This window comes from Peromyscus eremicus, chromosome 16_21 (assembly GCF_949786415.1).
Source record: "Peromyscus eremicus chromosome 16_21, PerEre_H2_v1, whole genome shotgun sequence".
NCBI classification, from domain to species: Eukaryota; Metazoa; Chordata; class Mammalia; order Rodentia; family Cricetidae; genus Peromyscus; species Peromyscus eremicus.
The window spans coordinates 32,130,709-32,152,770 of NC_081432.1; the positions used below are offsets into that span (position 1 = coordinate 32,130,709).

The 22,062-nt window shown below is 36.9% G+C and overlaps 1 long non-coding RNA gene across 5 annotated transcripts in view; it reads left to right on the forward strand.

Moving 5' to 3' along the window:
- Positions 1-21,643, forward strand: part of LOC131893758 (uncharacterized) — a 99,860-nt gene extending 78,217 nt beyond the window's left edge. For 4 of the 5 annotated variants that reach the window (XR_009374742.1, XR_009374744.1, XR_009374745.1 and 1 more), the window contains 2 exons: positions 9,759-9,885; positions 21,453-21,643. This is a non-coding gene — a long non-coding RNA (uncharacterized LOC131893758). Of the gene's footprint in view, positions 1-9,758; positions 9,886-10,687; positions 10,729-21,452 lie in introns of all 5 variants that reach the window. The other variant, XR_009374746.1, reaches the window with a different exon arrangement.
- Positions 21,644-22,062: the final 419 nt, after the last annotated feature.

A 22,062-nucleotide genomic window follows, 5' to 3' on the forward strand; every position in this document is an offset into this window, starting at 1 on the left:
GAGTCCCAGGAAAGGCGCAAAGCTACACAGAGAAACCGTGTCTCGAAAAAACCAAAAAAAAAAAAAAAACTTTCCACCTTAAAATAAATACCTTTTGGGCAGGAGAGATGCTACAGCCATTGGGGCACTAATTGTTCTCTCAGAGGACCCTGATTTAGTTCTCAAGCTGCATATGATGGCTCATGCCTATCTGCAAATCCATTTCCAAGGGATAAGACAGCTTCTTCTGGCCTCTTGAGGCACCAGGCATGCAAGTGGTACACATACATACATGCAAACTAACACTCATGCACAATATGGTAGTTTGAATAGGAATGGCCCCATAGGCTCACAGTGTTTGAATGTTTGGCCCATAGGCAATGGCACTATTAGGAGATGTGCCTTGTTGGAGGAAGTGTGTCACTGTGGAGATGAGTTTTGAAGTCTCAGATGCTCAAACTAGGTTTAATGTGGCATTTACTTCCTGCTGCCTGCAGATCTGAATATAGAACTCACAGCTACTTCTCCAGCACCATGTCTGCCTGCACACCACCATGCTTCCCATCATGACAATAATGGACTAAACTTCTGAACTGTAAGCCAGCCCCAATTAAAAATGTTCTCTTTTATAAGAGTTGCCATGGTCATGGTGTTTCTTCACAGTAATAAAACCTTAAGACATACAAAATGAAAAGAAATAAATGTTTAAAACGGCGTCCTTAGAAGAAATGTGTTACTTATCCTATTTCCAGCTATGTACATAAATTTCCACATGTCCCTATTTATATATCCATCTGCAGACCTGGAGTAGAAATGCCTAGCTGGTTTCTCATCATCATTCTTAGCTCCTGCTTCCACTGTAATGGCCCCTTAAAGAGGCTAAAAACCAGAGGTTAAAAGCCACCAGATGGGCTGGCTCAGCCTGTAACAGCACTTGCTGCTTGATCCCCAGGATCCACGTGAAAAAGGTGTAGCGGGAAGCATAGGAAACCTCAGTGCTCCTATAGCAAGATGAGAGGCAGAGACAACAAAATCCCCAGGAAGCTGGTAGACCAGCTAGCCCAGAGGCCAGAGCACAAAAGGAACAATGGGAGAGACCCAAGCTCAACTAGCAGGAGAAGAAAACCGACTCTTTAAAATTGTACTATGACCTGCACATATTCTCTGGGGCACACACACACACTAGTTGTTAAATCATTTTCAGTCACTGAGAAGGGTGCCTATGACTCAAATCTAGAGGAGAGGAGAAATGGGCTGAGAGAAATCTTTTCTGCCTTTGAAGTATGGGGAAGGGGCACTGGTAAGTGTTTATATGAGCATCCATGTCCTGTCCATCATCTAATTTTGGTACTTTAGCTATGGCCCTGTCTTCTCACAGTGACTCAAGAAGCTTCCAGGAAAAAGGCCATTTGGCAAGTTAGCCTGAGTTATCCTGGGAAGAACACCGGGGCTCCAGAAGAATGAGCTTCCTGGACAATTCAGGGCTCCCAACCCAGGCTAGGTCATTATGTAAATAATCTGTGTCCTTTACAAGACACTCTGGGTTGGTTTCTGCAACTCATAGCCCCATCTGAAACAGAAAATAAACATATTAATAATTGGCATGCTGATCATTGGTGCTTAATTTAAGGCTCAGAGATTGACAGGGAAACACAATCTCATCTATTTACATCTTTAGTTTTTATATGTAATCTCACACCTATGTCCATTTGTGAAAATTACATTTAATTCTATATAAATTAGAGTGAGACAATCCCTTTGTCTCTCTTTTAAAAGACCAGACAGCCCATCACTTCAGCTCTGAGGCAGAGCTAATGCTTACACTCTGTGGAGCCACAAAGAAGCACTGGAGATCCAAATCAGAGGGCGGCAATGTCAGCACAAAAAGGAGTGAAATGTATCAAGGCACGGGGACAGGGAAAGAAAAAGCATCACTATGACTTAGTTCCAAACTAGAACATAATGAAGTTGTGTAGAGACGGGACGTGATAACCCTGACATTGACAGAACCTCCGAGTTATAGCTGGAATGTTTTAAAGTACTGGGGAAAAAAAAACTGGAGTCCCAAGGAAACACTGCTTTTGTGTAAAATCCACAGGCAGTGATTTGATTTCTCTGCTGTGCTCGCCATGGAATGGAAGACTAGCTGAGGAGGTGAGAGCAGTGGAGCAGGCAGAAATCAGAGCAGCCAGTGAGTGTGAGGCTGGCGGGCGCCTGCTCTCCTTGATGACAGGTCTGGTTCTGGTTCAATCTCAGATGAAAGGTGCTAGGCGAGGGGTGGATATTTCTGTGCTCTGGGAACCTTTGAGAATTTGGCACTTTCCCCCTCACCCCGCTGCCCTGCTGGCTGACCTGTGGCATTCTCTCCCGATGGTATGTTTGTAATTAGGGACCCCATGGAATCCAGGCAGCCTGTGCTCCAGCCCAGGTGTGTTCATCAGCACATGCGCTGCCCATGTGCGCCATGAATATTCAGAGGCAGATCCGAAGTTCAGCATTCTGCTCCACTTTTTCTCAGCCTCATGTCTGAAACGCCTGATGCTTTCTTTGCTGTTTCCACACAAGTTTCTGATTCCATGGCTTTAGCTAGTGGGCAACATTTTGATAAGCAATGGGATATTGATGTTATGGACACGCAATTGATTATGTTGCAAAAGACTGTTAAGTCCAAGTCCCTTCTTTTACTTCTTCCTCTTGAGAATTTTACCTATTAGCTCCATGGAGACAATCAGTAACTGTAAATTTATAAAGTTAAGTAAAGTAACTGACCTACGTACTATGCATTCTGAGGAGTAATAAAACTTGGATATCAGAAGAATGAAACTTGGGAGTTCTCCAGCTATAAATGATGAGATAAATGGGTCTCAGTCTGCTGCTGTGTGGCCCCCTTCTTGGGGCACCTCTAGCCGCTAATCCCTATGTGATAAACACTTAGAAATGAGGATGCTTCTTAAGGCAAACGGCTCAGCTTCTTCCTTTTCATCTGCACCTTCATTTTTAGTGCGTTTGCTCCTATTTGATGTGTAAAAGTCCACGGCATGAGAGTAACTTCTATCCTGAATGCATCCTCTGAGAAACACTGTGAATGAGTTAGCTCCACAGCAGTCTGGGTTAAAATAACCTCAACATGCATTCCTATGAAGAACTTTCCCAGTTAGCTGCTTCACTGTTAGCACACCATGTTGTCTTAATTGCTCAGGTGTACTACTATGCAAGTTTCAGAGCAAGGTGATCTGCTTTCAACTACATTTTTCCAAATAATTGGTTTCTCTAAGTTTATTTTGGATCCATAATTCTTTGTAATCCACCCCTCGGCATTTTAGGGATCAAGATGGCCAAACTATTCTGTCCTTAGCTTTGAGCTGTATGAATGTTTTATTTCTTATCTCTGTGAATATTCTGAAAGAATATTATAGTTAAGCCTGAAAAAAAAAAGAAATCGACAAAGTTTAAAATAAAAGCCTAAATCAGTGGATATGATTAGAGAGGTCCCTAGCACATGACCTAGGTAGAGAGAAGATCTGAGAAGTGCTGAGAATAATTAGCAATCATTGATGAATGAGCTCAGAGCCAATCAGGTGAATAAACACATCATGGGTAAACATCATTTATGAATTGTAATGGACAAAGACATCGGGCAATGGGCATGTTTATGAACAAAATTCTATATCCTAAGCCTCTATACAATTGAAACTAGTTCCAGTGGGAAAGGATGTGAGGGGGGTGCAACACTTTTTATGTATATAAAATAAGCCTTTAACTTTTCATTAAATTATTTAAGCTTTCAAAAATTTTAACCAGTATTGCATGTAATTAGAGAGAGAGAGAGAGAGAGACAGGGGATGCACATCCTTTATCAACTTCAATACTATATAAACTACCTCTGTAACTCCTCAGTCTACCATAATTTGTACAGTCCTATATACTTTTTGTTCAATTAGGCTTGAAAAACCTACCTTCTCAAATCCAAATGAGATAATGATCTTAAGAAGATAGGATTATACAAATTTCCTGATTTTGGTGACTCATTAAAATTATTCCATAACATTCTTCAGATTTCCATCAAAGAAGTTTAGATTTGTGTCACACATTAATAGCAATCTGTGTCAAAATTACTCAGTTTTGTTTTTACTTTGAAAAATGAAGACAATATATTGCAATGCACAGGTGCAAGGAATGCTGAAGTCCTACAACAGGCACCTACAACAGGCCTTTAAAGGTTCACTTTGAGAATGAATTTTGAACATAAAATATGGTTTTGAGTCTTACTTATTTCTGATCTAAGGAATGTTGTCTATAATATCCCAGCTGATACACTAATAAGTGCCTCCTGAAGAATTATATATGTAGGGTAGGAATTAGACCAAGCTTTAGCTGACATTTTGTGTAGGCTTTATAATTACAACCACAAAAATCCATGTAAGTTCCGATGCTCATGTAAACATCCACTCATAATAATAAGAAAAGGCTGTAGAATTGATCTTCTTAATTACACAGGTCACTTCTACCTGTGAAACAGTCTGACTGTGCCTCATTTTCTCCAGATCAATGACAACGAATCATTGGGTTTTCTGGCATGTGTCCTTAATACAGATGCTAAGAAAAGGGAGCAACTTCTTGAAGTTGTCACTGAGAAATAAATCTCAGCCAGCTATATACAGTGTGCAATTTTCTGTGGCGGGAAATCACTTTTTATTTTCTTTAATTTAGTTTATAAGTTGTGACAAGTGCATGTAACATTACCTTCTTTTAAAAATATTTGCTTTCTATTTTTAATTATGGATATGCATATGCATCTGGGTGTTTGCATGCAGGAATGCACAAGTGACGTGGGGACCTGAGTCACTGGATACCTTGCAACTAAATGTTTCAGGCAGTTATGAGCAGCCTGAAGTATGTGCTGGGAACTGAACTTGGGTCTTCTACAATAGCAGTATGTGCTCTTAATGACTGAGCCATCTATCCAGCCTCACATTTAACTTCTTCATCACCCAGTGGACAGATCTGTAGCATTATATCTACCCAACTTTCACACTGTTGACTGTGCTCAGCAACCAGCCAATCACAGAACTCCTTTCATTTTCTGACGTGGAAACATTATATACCTTACACACCAACTGACACTTTCCACCATTGTTCAGCGCCTGGGAACTACTTTCTGCCAGTTTCCTCTTTTCTCAATATTTTTCTATTGCTGATCTTATGACGCTGTGTGCTGGAGTGCAGGGAATCTTACTGATAAATTTCCTATAGCATAGACAAGCCAGAGAAAGTAAAGGATGTTCCAAGGAACCACTCCACTTGCAGTGGCCTCGGTGATTTGCAAAGTAACACATGGTGGTCCCTGGTGCAAGTCCTGGTCATTGTGCCCCACATGTTATCCGTTCCACCCATACCCCACTCCACCCCTGCCAACACACTCTTCCCTTCCGCTCTCACATGGGAACATTATGAGAGAAAGGGAATAGTTCTGCTTAATATGTAAAAGTCAAAATTTTCTTCTTTGTTATTATTTGATAATAAAGTCACAGTTAAGTGCACAGAAAATATCTTGTTTTATTCAAAAAATCATTTCACAAATGATAAATTTTTATTAATTTCCTGAAATAAGTTACTCATCAGTTCTACCAATAAATGTGTTCAAGTGGAATTTGACTTCTATCAGTTAGATTTTGTATTCTGTTTTGGTAACTAACACTTGAAAGATAAAAAGTTGTTTTCTTGGATTAAACATATAATAGAACTATAGAAAAGAACCTATAAGTCAATGATATATACATGTTCCTTCTCCTTGTATCATTATATTATATTTTAAATCATTATAACAAGACCCTTCATGCTAGAGTTAAGTTAGAAGTAAAGGTACATATAAAACTTAAATTATATATCTAAATATGGTTGTACTTTCACAAAAATTAAAATATAATAGTGCTTCTGATCTACACACTGGTAGAAAAGAAAAACATGAAGTACTAATAAAATTAGACTGATACATTAAAATATCTGCCTGGAACATGTGTTACATATAAACATTATATAAGTCCCCAAATAATAACACTGGGTTTAAGAATTTGCTCTACAATTATCATAAGCAAATAGGAAGAGTGCAGATCCATTAAGAAGCGCATGCACACCTGGAACACTGTAAGACAGAATGCTCACAGTTCTGGTGTGTGCTCTCCTTGGTGTCTTATCATTTTTTTTTTATTCCATGGTTGGCTGAGGGTATAGATGGGTATAAAGCTGCACAAAGTCCTTCCCTCAGATTTCTCAAATCAGAATATGAGATAAAATTGTGTCTCCTTGGTGGCAAAGGTCCACACAGCTTCTCAGTCTCTACTTCAGTTATTCTCCAAGCACAGCTGCAAATGTCTGGTTCCTGTGGCCTAAACAAACTTTATTTATTTTTATTCAAATATTAAAAACATTTACGTGGTTACTTGCACAAGTGTGTCTAATTTTGTTTTAATTTTAAAGTATTTCTTTTCTTTTTTTTTTTTTTTTAATGGGGGATGGTTTTTGAGACAGGGTTTCTCTGCATACAGCTCTGGCTGTCCTGGAACTCACTCTGTAGAGCAGGCTGTCCTTGAACTCACAGAGATCTTATCATTTTAATGCCACTTTTATATCATCAAGAGACCACCACAGCCCCGTAACAGAACTTATGTTTTACTCTCACAAAATGACTCATGCATGTCCCTATATCCTTTTGGGAGAAGTGTCAGAAAATTTTCCTTCACAGATATTCACGTATGAAGGAACATTTACAACCTATGGCTGGGTAAAGGATGATAAAACCTTGTACTATAACACACAAATACCTGCACAGTCTCCATTTCCTTGAGAAGGCCAAACCCTAACATATCCAAAGACTATTATCAGCAATTAATATTCTTTAGGATACATTTGGAAAGTTATACTATTTTCTTGTGTTCAAAGTTATAAACTAGTAATATTTACAAAAAAAAGCTTTTTAAAATATAATTATAAAACTAAGTAAGAAAATAAACATAAACATACAAATGCCTGCACAATCTAGTATTGTTGAAGGAACTGTTTGCTTTTAACACTGGGATGTCTTTCTGCTGATTACCTCCCCCCTCCCCAGTCACTCAGTAACAACCTGCATCATTTCACGGGGATTCGAAACTTGTAAAATAATTTATAAGGTTGCGTTTGTTATTGCAGTGAGTGGCTTTACATGAAATATGGTAAGAAATTAACTCAAAACGCTGATTTTAAAAACCTTGCATGCCCTTAATGTCAGTATGAGTCGCTGTGCCGTCATAACCTCCAACCCCTCCATGAGGGAAGAGGAACCCACCACGGCCTCCACAAGCTGTCATCTATCGCTCTGCATTCAAGGGGAAAAAAAAAATGGTTGATGTCTGAACAAGAATTCCTTTGAAAGTAAATGTTGTCTTGTTTACTCAGATCAAATAAAGTTTCCAGGTAGTTTATTCCTAATTTTGGGCTGATGTCTATTGACCTTTTTAAAATTGTTATTATCGGCTTCTTCTCGGTGCTCCATATTGGAACGTCAAAAGCTGCGCTTGCAGAAATGAAAATATCCTCATTATGCTAATTTGGGATCCACTGATAGGCATGTTCTGTTTTATAAATTATATCCTCCTGTCAGAAGTCAAAATGCATTTAAATAACTTCACGGAAATTGTCGCTAAGATTTAAAATTGTGTGTTTTATATGCCATTGTTGATTTAATGCATGGGCTTAAATGTGGATATGTATTTATTTTTAAAATGTTTGCATGATTATTTTGTCACAAATGTTATCAAAATGAAACCTGGATGCAAGAGTAATTTTCTTGTATATTTTGATAAAGTTTTGCATTTTGTAAATGCATTTTAATTTTCAGGTTTAATAAGATATGCTAATAGTATCAGTTGCATATTTTAGTGCCAACAAGTTTGTTTCCTACATACTTGGAATTTTCCTAAAGGGTAAAATAAATATACATGTTTTTACAAAATTATTTAAATATCAAAAATTTAAATGAAAAGGGGATTTGATTTATGAAAATCATCTCGTTCACCAAGCCAAGAAATATTTCCACTTTGCGCTTTCATGTCGCCTGCTACAAAACAAAATGTGATCTCTTTGAAATTGAGCATATTTACAAAAACCCAAATACTGAATAAATGATGCTCTAATGTGAGCTTCAAATTTTCTAATAGTTTTTAACTTGCTACTTAAGAAGAAAACTGAAAGCACATACCAACATGATCATTTTATTACAGAAAAATGTATTACATTTCCTTTTCAACTATTTCTGATAAAAGATCAGATTTCACTTTTTTTTTTTTAAAGTGTATCCTGGACCTGGGTTTTGGGACTCATTTGATTTTACTTTTCAGAATGACCAGTCCAACTGCTAGCATGATCTTTGATGTTGCAAAAAAATGGAAAAATCAAAGTGAACAGCTAAATCTGTTCGTTTTTCAAGCATATTAATCTTGTCAAGATAATACATAAAAATCAATCCTTGAAATTTTTTCCAGAGCCCTTTCTCTGCTCTTTTTTATCCAAAATATGAAACCACTTAGAAGGATAAAACAATGTGAAAGGCTGAAGAAAAGAAATCCTAATTTATATTTAGGCTACATATATTTTTAAATGGCCCAAGTGCACTGAATTTGAGTGGTCAAAAGTAATCTGTCTGTGTAACTCTTGACATTTCTCATGTACGCTCTGTTCATATGTATGGCAGACTGAGAATTCCTAGTATTTTCCCCCAACCAACAATTCAACTCAGTTTCAAACCCCTGACAGTAACAAATACAAATTGCACCAGCCCCCAAAAAAATTGTTGGGGCTAATTTTAATATTAATGAATTCTTTACAACCTCAGTTCAGCGGTTTCGATTAAGCTTTAATTAGTAGCCAGAGGGGACTCCAAAACAAAAATAAGGAGCTGAATTGCTAATTAAGTTAGTTTGATGAGGTAGAGTTTTAGTAAAAGACTGGTTGCTGTTAGCTTGCAAGTTCTGACAAGCTAAAAATACTAAAGATTATCATTATTGTAACTACCATTCTACATTAACACCGGTTCTCTCCATAGAACCGACAGTTCATTAGAGTCCAGGGCTCTGGGCTGTCAGTATTGGAATTAAAGCCTTGTTAATAAGAGAGCAATGTATGAGAATCAAAGCCTGAGACAAGTCCATGGGACTTTAGGTTTGATTGGTTATAAACTAACTAGTTATTGCAGCTAACTAAATATATCTGCCTAAGAATAGCTTTTGTCATCCAGTTCAGTTTCTGCAAGATATGACTTGTTAGAACAGTTTACTAAAGCAATATTCTTTCTATTCCATTTGGTGGTGAAAAATATTATTTTTCATGTTCAGATCCTGAACAACTTCTGAATTTCTACAATGTTAAAATGAATTTGAAATTTGTAGAGGCAGCTAAAAATAAGGACACCTACTCTTGTAAGGTAAAACAGAACTACTCCATCAGCCTACTGATAAAATGTTACTTGAATACTCTCAATAGGATTAATTAAAAATAACATGGATGGTTGTCATTTCAAACCTGAAAATTAACCCAATAGTATAAGCAGCCATTCCTTGTAAGATGTGGATTCTTTCCCTGTACCCCAAGACTATTAATTATTCCCCAGGTCTCTTCCTAGACTGGGACTCACCCGGACTGCAGAAGAGGAAAGGGAAGCAGCCTTTGAGGATTGTAGAGAATGTAATTTGATTTCTCCATACTCCGATGTTTTCTATAATTTGTGTTTTATCCTTTTGCTTAAGGTTTCAGAGCCTGCAAACCCAATAACGTAGGGATAAAAGAAGACAGAAAAATAAATGATACTGTTTCCGAGGTATTAAATATAAGCCTGGCTATCTGAGCTGCGTGGCAGTCACGAATCGTAATCAGGTACTTTGACTTAGCACTGTTTTGTTTTATAATAAGGTGGTTGCCATATGTGAAGAAACCTTTCTATCTGGATGTGAGGGGCTCCGTACCTCTGTAACAAATCCAAAAACTCATTTTATAATACCTTAAGTCTACCCATTGTAATGTAGCTCTACAAGTGCAAATCCACACCAAACTTCGCTCATGAATGTGGCGGGAGGATTACCTATATTATCAGCTGCGAACGAGAAGCAGTGAATTAGAATGCAGTGGATCCTGCAAAAATAACTTTCAGTAAATCTGCTTTTAATGCATAGTTTACAATTTTCTTTTGCTCAGCATGAAACTGATTAAGATCCCCCTTCGAAAGAATATTTCCCCCTCACATAGCCGCCTTGTTATTTAATACAGTTACATCCCCCGGTACTTTACAAACCAGCATCTCAATGCTGCAAATGTGATGCTTGTTTAATACAGTAGCACACATATTAATAATTTATCTATTTGAGTGGAGAATAGATACCAATTACAGCATTCCACATGCTGGAGACTGAGCACACAGTGAGTGTGAGGAAGGCGCTGATCTCTGCTAAAGGAATTCAGAAACTGATACATGTCATTAAACATGTTTGTCAATGATCTCTTAAGAGTTTCAATTGAAATGATGGATCGTGAAAGCAAACATTTAAAAGCAACAATTCAATAGAGAACAAAGAGAAAAATTCTTTCGGTCAACAACATTTATTTCTCCAGATAAGCTCAACTTGGAAAATTAATAAAATTTTAGGTGAACATTAATTTCCTGCATTTAATTCCTTAACAGGTTTCTTCACTTAACACAATGCATACTACATTGGTTTTCAGGTAAGGCCAGTAAGATACCATGATCAGACGATTGCTGTGTTTCTGACACAACAAATTCACTAGCACACTGAGTCAAAATCAACTTAAAGTATCAACAAACAAAAAGTCTAATAAAGTATGGGCTCAAATGGCCCACACTGTGCGGACTCATGGAAGCTGTCCTTTGAAACGCTCTTGTGCCTACAAACACACACACACACACACACACACACACACACACACACACACACACACACCACAGGCACACACCAGACACAGGCACACAATGAATAAATGTCATTTTAAAAATATTTCAAAAGTCAAGTTGTTAGAGAAATAATTTTTCTGGAGTGTAATGGATTTTAAACAATAATCTTAACATTTTGAAATCGGCAAATGCTAGATAAAACCATAATTTTAAAAGTAGAAACTAACATTATCTTTTTTGCATTTTTTAATTTCAAAAGATGTCCATAAACTTCTTGAAGTTGTTCTCTTTTCTTGTGGGTAGACCATGACAAGCATTTCTGAGAGTAGGGTTTCTTCTTTGCTCTCCCAAGGATATTCCATGTGAAGTGGAACAGTGAATATTCTGAAAAGACATACTTTTAGAATTGATGTCAAGAATACTTAAAATGTGATAACATTGAAATGTTCAAAGATTTATTGTATTGATTTCTTTTAATGCTTTCTTTCATCTCATGAAACTCTGTCATTTTATTTCATTCATAAATATAACTGATGAGATGTGCATGGAAACATGTGCCTACTTAGAAAACCAAATGTGCACCCTGAGGCAGTGTCACAGGCTCAGCTTAGTAGAGGGAGAGAGACTGAGTCTGTCCCTCAGGCAGGCAGGTTTCACTCCACTGACCTGCATCACCTGCTCCGTGTCTTTGGCAATGGAATCTCATAAAGTCCTCTGTGTTTTCCTTGATGTGAATCTGACGAAGTAGATTAACTTTTATGTTAAGCAAAGTATCTTCTCGAGATCAGGTTGTTTGCACATTTTTTAGAAGTGGAGAGGTCCTTGAGAAAGGAAAATGATGGGAGCCTTTTAAGTCGCAGGTTAGCTAATTTGATGATCATTTCATGGCAAGAACTTTTCAGAGACAGAAGAATATGCACACTTACTTTCCCTATGTGTTACCTGGCCATGTCATTGTAAAGGAAGCCATTGTTGTCTTCTGTGTTGGGGTAATATTTGGCCCTTTTCACTGATAACACGCCATCTTACTTTCATTACAAAATAAAGAGCCAAGTGAGACTGGGAATGTGAGTTTTAGGAAGTTGGGAAGCTTCTGCGACTTAGCTCTAACACTCTCTTAATCCATCCTTTAAGTACATAAGACAGCTGTAGCACGCAAGAAACACTCTTTAGACATAATCACCAGATTTATGAAAACAGTGCAGCTATTGGTATTTTTTTTTTTTTTACTGGTGAATGCTACAAGAATTTGTGATAACTCTGATTTTCTTTTGTTTGTTTGTCTTACAAACTTTGACATTTTTAAAGGTCTATTTGGTCTCTAACTTGATAATAGCGTTAACATTCTATTGGAAATTTTATTTACACATTGTATTACTTTCTGTCTCTGTGGTAAAATACCATGACCAAAAGCAGTTTAAGGATGAGTTTATTTTCACTCAGAGCTCTAGAGGTTAGATGTCCACAATGGTGGGGAATGCCTGGCAGCAGGAAGCGGAGAGATCACATCTCAACCACCCACAGGAAACAGAGAGTGTGAGGAAGTGCGATGAGGCTATGAATTCTCAAAGCCCATCCTCCCCAAAGTCCCATAACTGTAGCAAACTGTTACCAAGTATTTAAAAGCATGAGCCTATGAGTGACATTTCCCATTCAACAACCACACCTGTATTAGTGCATACTATACTAAAGTTACAAAGAAGAATTAGCATTCTTGGTATGGATTCCATCTTCAAACTGTTCAAAATCTTGAAATAAATTATATAGGGAACCCTTGTCTCACAGTTTAGGGTATGCTCTCAAGAAAGGTAGGAACATGCCTAGCCTCATGCTATGGCTACAAGCAAACTCAACTCCTGGTTGGCTTTGGGTACCATGCCAGAAAGTGGTCATCAGGCTAACATAACTATGTCCCCCATTAACCAGGGCTTCACAGAGGTATCTGTAGTTTTGTCCAGAGCAGTAAAAAGAGCTTAAAAGACTTATTTTTGTAATATGGGGCCAAAAACAGAAATGAATCCTCAAAAAAAATGGTCATCTCTCTTTCTATTTTGATAAAAATGTAAAGGAGATAAACAATGATGTTCCTTCCCCCAACTCCAACACATGAGTTTTCTTAGTTGTTATTTATCTCTATCTGAAGTGTCTAGTATGTATGAGGGTTCATCACTCTAGTGCATGAATGAATGAATGAAGAATGAATGATTTGCCTATCAGAAACCAAAGAACATCTATCTCATAAATCATATATTCACACTAAAAAAGGAGCACTGAAAATATTCCCAAATCTGGAAATAGTAATAGGAAGGATCAGTGTTGTGGGTGTCTAGAAAAGCAGGTGCAAGTACAGAGAATGCCAGAAGTTCCAAGGGTGCTGAGTGACAAAGAGTGCCGCTGGAGGAGGAGACTTGGCCCTGACACACAGTCTGTTTACAAAGCAAAGGGCATGATCTTCAGCAAGACTACATCCTCTGGAGATGCTCTTGGGTTGGGGTAACACAAGGAAGGAAAACAAGCTTTTATTGAAAGCAGGAACCTCTTCAGCTCTACCCTAAGCTAGGCACATCTTCTCCAAAACTTGGTCTTCTCAGCTACGAAGTAGAGCTAGGTCCATGGCATTCCAAAGCAAAGCAGGACTGAAGGTGCCAGGATAATACCAGTAGGGTCATATTTCAGAGGCCCAAATCCTAAATAAGTGTAAGGATTCTTCTGGTTAAGTTTTGCTGCTAGCCGTAGATCTGGGAACTGAGGCATTGTCTCAGACTAACCTGGATTTTTTTTTTCTCCAGTTCTGCCTCCAGCAAATCAGTAGACTTCACTGTCTTTCTTGGTAGCCGCCTAGTGCCTAGCTGTGGGGCTGTTGTAAAGCTATAGTGAAGGAGTATCTGCCCTGGGTCAGGAAGCCAGCTGCACAAATGGACATCAGGAAGCCACAGGGCATTCATCATGTGTACTCATGCATGGGCATGTGCTCCCAGATAAGTGACAGAAGAGGCCATCACTGCATGGTTCATCCCAGCTGTCATCTATATCTTCACAATAACCAGGAGTCAGTGGCTTCCTTTGACCACAAGAAGGCCCCTTCTTTGCGTCCTGTGCACTGCACACATCACCCCAGCACACGCATGGAAGTGTGAGGACCCCTAGGAGGACCCAAGGAATAGAAACATCTCAGCACAGGTGACAATGACAGCAGTCCAGACACTTCTCCTTGAGGTACCTTTGCCACTTCCCACATCCTTATCACTGAGATTTCAATAACATACACCCCTAGCCTGGGGGACTAGAACCACCCAGAGTGGGAAAGCACTTGTCCTTTCCCCAAACAGCAGAGCCCAGGTTGGAAAACCCAATGAAAATTTCTCCCTTCCACATGACAAGAAGCCGGTTCCTCCACTCAGGTGCTCACTCAAGAACACAGCACAAAAGAACCCTCCATTTAGCTCCCTCCTCCCACCCTGTAACCTGGCCATCCTGTAGGCTTCCCCAGAAGAGGGCAAGGAACATAGATAGGCAGCATCTTTAACAAGACTTCTTGCAACTCTTTGGGGCTCTACACTAGTAGACACGTCAAAGATTGACAGTGTCACCGTGTGAGGGGACAAACTGCTGGGAGTTGGTGAAGGACAGGGATGGGAGCTCAGAAGAAAGGCATCTGGAGGTCTGAGTAATGCATGTAAGGATGGACACATTCCCCTCTGTGCAGGCTATGATTTCATAATATGCAAACAAGGCATCCCTGATGCTCTTTCTCAAAGCTGCCACAGAGTGTGTGGAAGAATTTAAAACAGATAAGCTTATTATATTTTACAGAACTATAGTAATATTTACAAACACCAAGTAAGCTAACAGAATTTCTTTCTAACAGATAATTTTCAGTGTGTGTGGAAACTTTTCCACTCTAGGTTAGCAGAGTGAAGGGACTAAGGACAGTGGTCAGACCCAATAGCATGGTCTAGATGGCAGAGTTGGACATTAATGAGGATGCCCATATAGTTGTGACTGCATTTCCATTCCTTATCTTCCAGATCAGTTTTTCTCACCATTCCTTGGATCCAAACAGAAACTGTCTGGAAAGAACAAAAGGACTGTTCTTTTGTTTTGCTTCACAATCAGATCCAGTTACTGAAAATCAAGGTCTACTAGGGTTGCTCTCCATAAATATTTAGCCAGCAGCTCCAGGTTCAAGGAATTTGTGGCACTGGATGCACTGTGTTAGAAGGACTTCCTGAACTGTGAAGGGCAAGGCCTGCAGAAGTCACATCCTCTACCTGAGTGCAATGTGGCAAACACACAGCAGCTTTCTTAACTTCAGATGATATTAGAGGTAGATGATTCCAAATAAGTGATACCAACTCCCTTGTAAAAAAATCAGGAGTATATTATTAACAATACACGATGAATTCATTAAAATGTTACACAGACCAGGATTAGAGAAGAACATGCCAATAATTGCCACAGGTTTTCATTTATTCATTATTACCTTCATATGAACACAAATTTGTCATCCTCACAAATACTAAGTAAAAGATTACTAGTAAAAGCCATTTGTGAGTTTTGTTTCATGGATGTTTAAGATTTACATTCAGTAGATTAATTCAAAAATACTTAAAATTTTTATTGTAAAAGTATTGGACAAAGATGTTGTTTTGAAATGAGACTTTATGTGGTAAAACTGGAGTACCCCCAAAAAAACCATAGTTACAAATAAAAGTAGTAGGGAGGTAATAATGGAGATATATGGTAGACACCATTTTAATCAAACAATCAAAATAATCTAAAACAATCTAAATAATATACTAGTATCTGGTGAGTAAGAACATGGGATAATCATATTTGATGGCCCAGGCTAAAATAATTACTGTTCGTCTAATCAAAAAAATCATACAAACCAAACTGGTAGGTATTCTATAATATGTTTGCCCTATAATCCTTTAAGGAAAGATTTAGAAACTTTCCCGGATTTAAAAAGACTTGAAAAATCTGCATCACAGGTGCCTTGCATAATCCTTGATTGATTTATTTCACTATAAAGAGCATTGCATGAACAAGTAGTAAAAAAAAAAAAAAAAAAAGTTAATGTCTATAACTATCCCTTAGAAAGAAGTTAAATAATTTTGGTTTTGGTACACAGAATAATTATACATTTGTTTTGTTTTTTATCAGCATCTCAAGGAAGGAAGGAAGGAGAGGAGAGGGGAGGGGGGAGGGGAAGGGGAGGGGAAGGGAGGGAGGGAGGAAGGAAAAGAGAGATAAGATAGAAAAGAAAAGAAAGATAGTTTAGCTATAAACAGTGAATACAACTTTTTATCACCAGAATTATTTTGGCTGGATAAAATAAAACATCAGCTTTCCCCAGAAAGGAAATCAAACAGGAAAAGTTGATGAGTGAAATTTAGCTCATAAAACTGGTGTATTTTGTCAAGTCAGAACTGTTTATATATTAAAGGGTTAATAGAAATATAAATACAATTTTCTGGATGGTTCCCTCTTTACTCAAAGCATACATTAAGCTTTCATGGTCACATTGTTTTTGCAACAAGTTAGTCTTTGCTTGCAATGGTAGGGAAGAGAAATCGTGTCTCGCTATGTTTATTTATTTCTAGTTAAACATGACAAAGGGTAGTGTTGTTTGCTCAAAGATGAAATTTAATGTTAACATTATCCCCAAAATAAAAAAACAGAGAGCAGCGGTAGGATTCAAGTTACTCAAGTTACTTTTTTTTTTTTTTTTTGCCTAAGTAGGTTATTTCCTACTTAATTTCAGATTATGATAATGTTTATGTAGAATCTGTCAAGGTCCTGTGTGTTTAAATGTAAAATAATCATTAGAACCACAAAGACTTTTTAATCTCATTGAAAAGAAACGTAGGTAGAAGGCAAATGTACACAAATGCATTAAAGCATTTAAGTTTTGTTTTTTTTTGTTTTTTTGTTTTTTGTTTTTTTTACAAATGTGCTTTCATTATCATGCATCCACACAGTTTTAGGCAGGATGCAAAATGCACAGTGCTAAGTGGAAGAATATGTAAATTGCTTAAGAATGATTGGTTTAAAATTAAATGTATGTTTTCAAAAGGAATTACAGATTGACTATATCCAATCCATATAGAGGCTTCAGTCACATTTCTCATGAAATGAACGCAATTCACACAATTCATAATTAAGAGTGCAAGCTAGGACAAGAATATAGCTTTAACTACAGCAACCAGTGTGAGGGGGAAAGCCTATGGTCTCAGGTCATAGGATATTTTTACACACTTGTGTATGTGTGTGTGCGTGTGCGTGTGCGTGTGTGTGTGTGTGTGTGTGTGTGTGTGTGTGTGTGTGTTTGGTTTTGTTTTATGGTAAGGTAATTCTACATTTAGAGAGGCTTGTCATCAAGTGGCATTAGCACTTTCTGTACTTCCTATCCCATTCTAACATAAGAAACCATTACCCCTGACTTATCCATGACTATATGAATTAGTTTTTATATGTGTGTAAAGGGCTATTCTCTATCTTTCCAAATTCCAAGGCTGGACTACAAGTTAAATTTTAAAGAAAGTCAGACAAATTCATTACTTGCATATGCTCATGAACCACTCAAAACTCAAAATATGAAACTGAGAAAGGTCAGATGGTGGAAGTTTGTCTGGCTTCCTTAGTTACAAAAAAACAAAAACGAAAAAAAAGAATAGAAATGGGCTATGTAACACACAATATGGAAGGGTCTAAGGTAACTAAAGCCTGCCTTGATATGCACCTAAAAATGCTAGAGTGACTAAAATTGTCTCTAAGGGGACCTCAAGATAGTAGGTGGCAGGTGGTGTGGTCATGGTGTTGCCTCTGGCTACCTGTCCTTCCATCTCAAGTGATGAGGTTCCAGGAGGAGTCCATGGACATTGAGTCCCCTTCAGAGGACCTGTGTTTATAGCAATAAGACAACTTCAACATTGAGAATTTGTTGTCATTATTGTTTCTTCATCTGTTTGTTCTTCTCCAACCTGGGATCACTAACAGGATGCTTGTTGCCCATTGAAGCCCATTTTATATGGCATTGAGCTGGTCCTGTCTCCACTCAAAAATCCCCACCAGTTCTCAGCTTAAAATCATCAATACATCAAAACACCTTATTTCCTGAACTCTTTTGGAGCTACTTCTGCCTCATACCCATGTCAAGCCACATTTTTACTTGGAGAATTTAAAAACAAGTTAATGTCAGGTTGATACATTTTGGCTTTTAATTTTTCTTTTTGAAGGTTAGATTGGCACATAATTGTGCATGTGTGGATACAATGTCTCATTCAATGCATACATATGTTGCATAATGTTCAAATCAGGATGATTTACATATCTAGTGATTTAAATATTTATTATTTATTTCTGATAAGAACACTTAAAATGTTTTCTTGGCTATTTTGAAAAGTACATTATTATTATTATTATTTGAAAAGTACTTGCATTATTAATTTCACTCTACCTTTAGACCTGTTGACCATTTTCTCCCTGCTTTCTCGGTCACCCTATTTGCTAATATCTCCTGTTCTGCTCTCAATTTCTGTGAGATCAAATTTTTCAATTCTATATGAATAAGATCGTGCAGTATTTATCTTTTTTCCTGATGTAATTCATTTAATACATTTAATTCATCTATGTTGAACCTTTGTAATTCAAATGAGTTCATTAGAATAGTATCCAGTGTGTATGTTTACTACACTGTCTATATCCATCCATCCATCCATCCATCCATCCATCCATCCATCCATCCATCCATCTCTTGAATACTAGAAGAATAGTATATCTTAGCTCTTGTGATTAGTGTTGCTCATCTCTTCAACATACTAATTTAGTATTTTTAGATCAATACACTAAAGTGGAATTGCTAGATTGTCTGGTACTTCCACATTTAATTTTTGAGAATGAATCATAATATTTTCTGTAATGCTTGTTTTATTTTGCCATTGACACTACATGCATAATATCTTCAACAACACTTATTTGTATCTAGAAGTAGTTGATCCAACAGGGTGAGGAGACACCTCATTGCATGTTCCATTTTCATTTCTCTGATGATTAGAGACATTGCAGAATTTCTCATATACCTGTTAACCATTTGTATTTCTTATTTTGGCAAAATATCTTTCTGTTCTTTAGCTCATGTTTCATTATTTTTCTGTTATTGTGTTCTTTATGAATTGTTAATTGTTAAGTGTATAGTTTGCAATTCTTTTCTCCCACTGCGCAGATTGTCTCAGAGTTTGTTTTGTTTTTCATCGGTTGCAATCCTAGATGTTGGTTTGAGTTTTTGCTTCTGTGCTTTGGAGGTTTTATCAAAAAAAAAATTCACATTCTCAAATCCTGTATTCAAGTCTTTAATTTTGAGTGTGTTAGTAGGGAAAGACTGAAAGTGGATTTCCCTGTCTTGTTCAGTTCTTGGAGGACAAGGTTTCAGCTTTTTCTATGTGGTCTGATATTTTTGTTGAACCATCCTTTCAGACATGGAACGACTCCCCTTGATTGTGGTGACTGAACCTTGTTAATGGTTGAATTCAATTGGCTAATAATTTGTTGAGGATTTTGGTATATATGTTCATGAGGAATATTGACATTTAAATTTTTGTTGTTGTTGTTGAATTTGAATCACATTTCTCTTCCAGGGTAATGCTAGGCTTTTAAATAAATTGATGGTTGATAATTTTAATTATGCAGAGTAGCATTTTTCTATATTAAATTTAGCAGGAACAGATACCTACGAGAATTTTGCAAGTACTTTTAAGAATTCTTTTTTACAATTTTCCCTGTTTTCTCATTTTTATCTAGTTTAACAAATTCTTTTCACTTGTGGGTAGATGATATAGCTAGATTAAATACATATTTTTATTGTTAGTCCAAAACATAAGATTAAACTTCAAATTTTACCTGATAAACACATACAACAGAATTTTGAGCTATAATGTAACAAAATTCCATAGCATAATTGAAAAATACCTGAAGAAATATGTGAGTTTAAGAATACTAGTGTTTAAAATTTCCAATTTGAAAATTATATAAAACTCATTATTCTAAGAGTTCCAAAAGTTTCTATGTTGTTTTCCCTAGTTAAGTTCAAAGTCTAGTTTGAAAGCAAATGTGAATGCAAATAAGTTTTCACAAATTTACTCTCAAATTTTTAAAGTTAGCACAGCCTTTGTGAATGAGAAGCATCACCACTAAAATTAGCTTGCAGATGTGTTAATAAAATTGAGAGAAAATAAGTCATCTGTGACCATAAAAAATGAGAATAAAGATGCTGGTACTTGTGTTCACATTCATTTTATGTGTTAAATTATCAAACTAGTGATAAACTAGTTCAACATTTTGCAGACAACTTGGCAGTTTATTTTGTGGTATTAATGCCTTCTTATCTAACCATCTTGGTTTAGAAATGTCAGTGGATAATAAGGTATTTTTTTAACCTTAATATCCATCTTAAACTATTAAATTATACAGTGGCATGAAAATATGTTGTAAAAGTATCAAATACACATAGAACACTAAATAAATGAGTAAATTCTGACATTTTACAAATCTTGAAATGTATTTTAAGCCATCCTGCCAGGTGTTTCCAGACTAGCACAGATTTGGTGTCTAAAATACAAGTGAGCAATTGAATGATGACTGGAAGTGCAAGCAAACACTCCTTGAGGTATTAAGTGGGGAGCTGTGTCCACACTGCAGGAGTCAATAGGCCTCCACATCTGCAGGCTCTACAGTCATGGAGTGAGACAAACCTAGATCAAAACAATTTGAATGAGTTTCTGCTGTACTTGTACTAACATCTTTTTGTTGTTGTTGCTACTGGTCCCTAAATAAACCAGTGTAAGTACTGCTTACAGAACACTTGCACTACATTAACTGTGATGAGTTATCTGGACATAATTCACAGTGTATGGAGGATGTGTAGATTCCCAAACACTGAGCCACTTCCTTTGACACTTGAATGCCTTGGGAATTTGATATCTAAGTGGGTTCCTGGAACCAAGAGAAATGAGCTGATTTTACTTACACTTCTGTGAATGAGGTTTGCACCTTGTAGCACATGTATTTGGGAGCAGGTGGACTGTGCATTCTAGTACTGCCAAGGCAACCGTAATAGCTGACTTGACTTTAACCATAGAAATTTGCCACTGGAGTCCGGCGGGGGAGAAGAGAAGGCCTACTCTAGTTTCTAGGCTCGTTTCTTTGAAGATGATGGCAAGGAAATTTTTGCTAAACCCATGTTCTACAACCACAAGAGGTTAATAATATGTTCCCGTCCCACTGTGAAAATCAAAGCAGATAATTTATGTTTGGTAGGCTTTGTGTGAAAAAATATTTTAAAATGTCATAAATTAAGGCATTAACAAGCATCTTTAATTAATGAATGTACTTAACCATTTTTGTCCCATTTGTATTTTCCTGTTGTTTTATTTCTCAAGGTTGAATATTCTGTAAGAGTCACTTTACTTCCTCAGTACAAAACAATTGTTAAACACTGCTTCTGAAATTTTAAATAATGTGCTTTTTTTATTTTTAGGAGTGAAAATAAAGACAGTTTATGAAGAGAGAGAAAGACACTCTCAAGAAGGGGAATAGGATCATGGACAATGGGAACCTGTACTCAGAATCCCAGTTTGAAATCCCAACAGATCATTGACTAGTAAATTTCATGTGAAGTTGTGGAGTCTGGAATGACTATTTTATAAATATAAAATATCGTTCTCTAGATCTATCTCTGGAAATAATCATTATAAACAGAAGTGTCAAAATAGCAATATTAAATATGACCACCTTTAAATGTATCAACAAAATGTCAAGAAAAAACAAACGAGGCCTTAATGGTAAACGTTTTGGCAGACTCCACATTTACTCTAGAATTGCTTTTGCTTAGAATACTTGGAATTTCTATTTTTTTTATCCATCTCTGTTAGTCATCTGTGAAACACCTTGTTCTATAGTTACATCATACTTTTGGATCAAAAGGAGTCATCTAGCCTGATATTAAATGTATTTACCAAGATTAAATGGCAGTTCTCTGTTTAGAGTAACTTTAATTCATAGTCAAAATTATTATTAGTTATCAATGATATTGCTTTAAAGCCTATATGACTAACTCTGCAGGAACTGAAAGAAGTGTAGAGACAGTG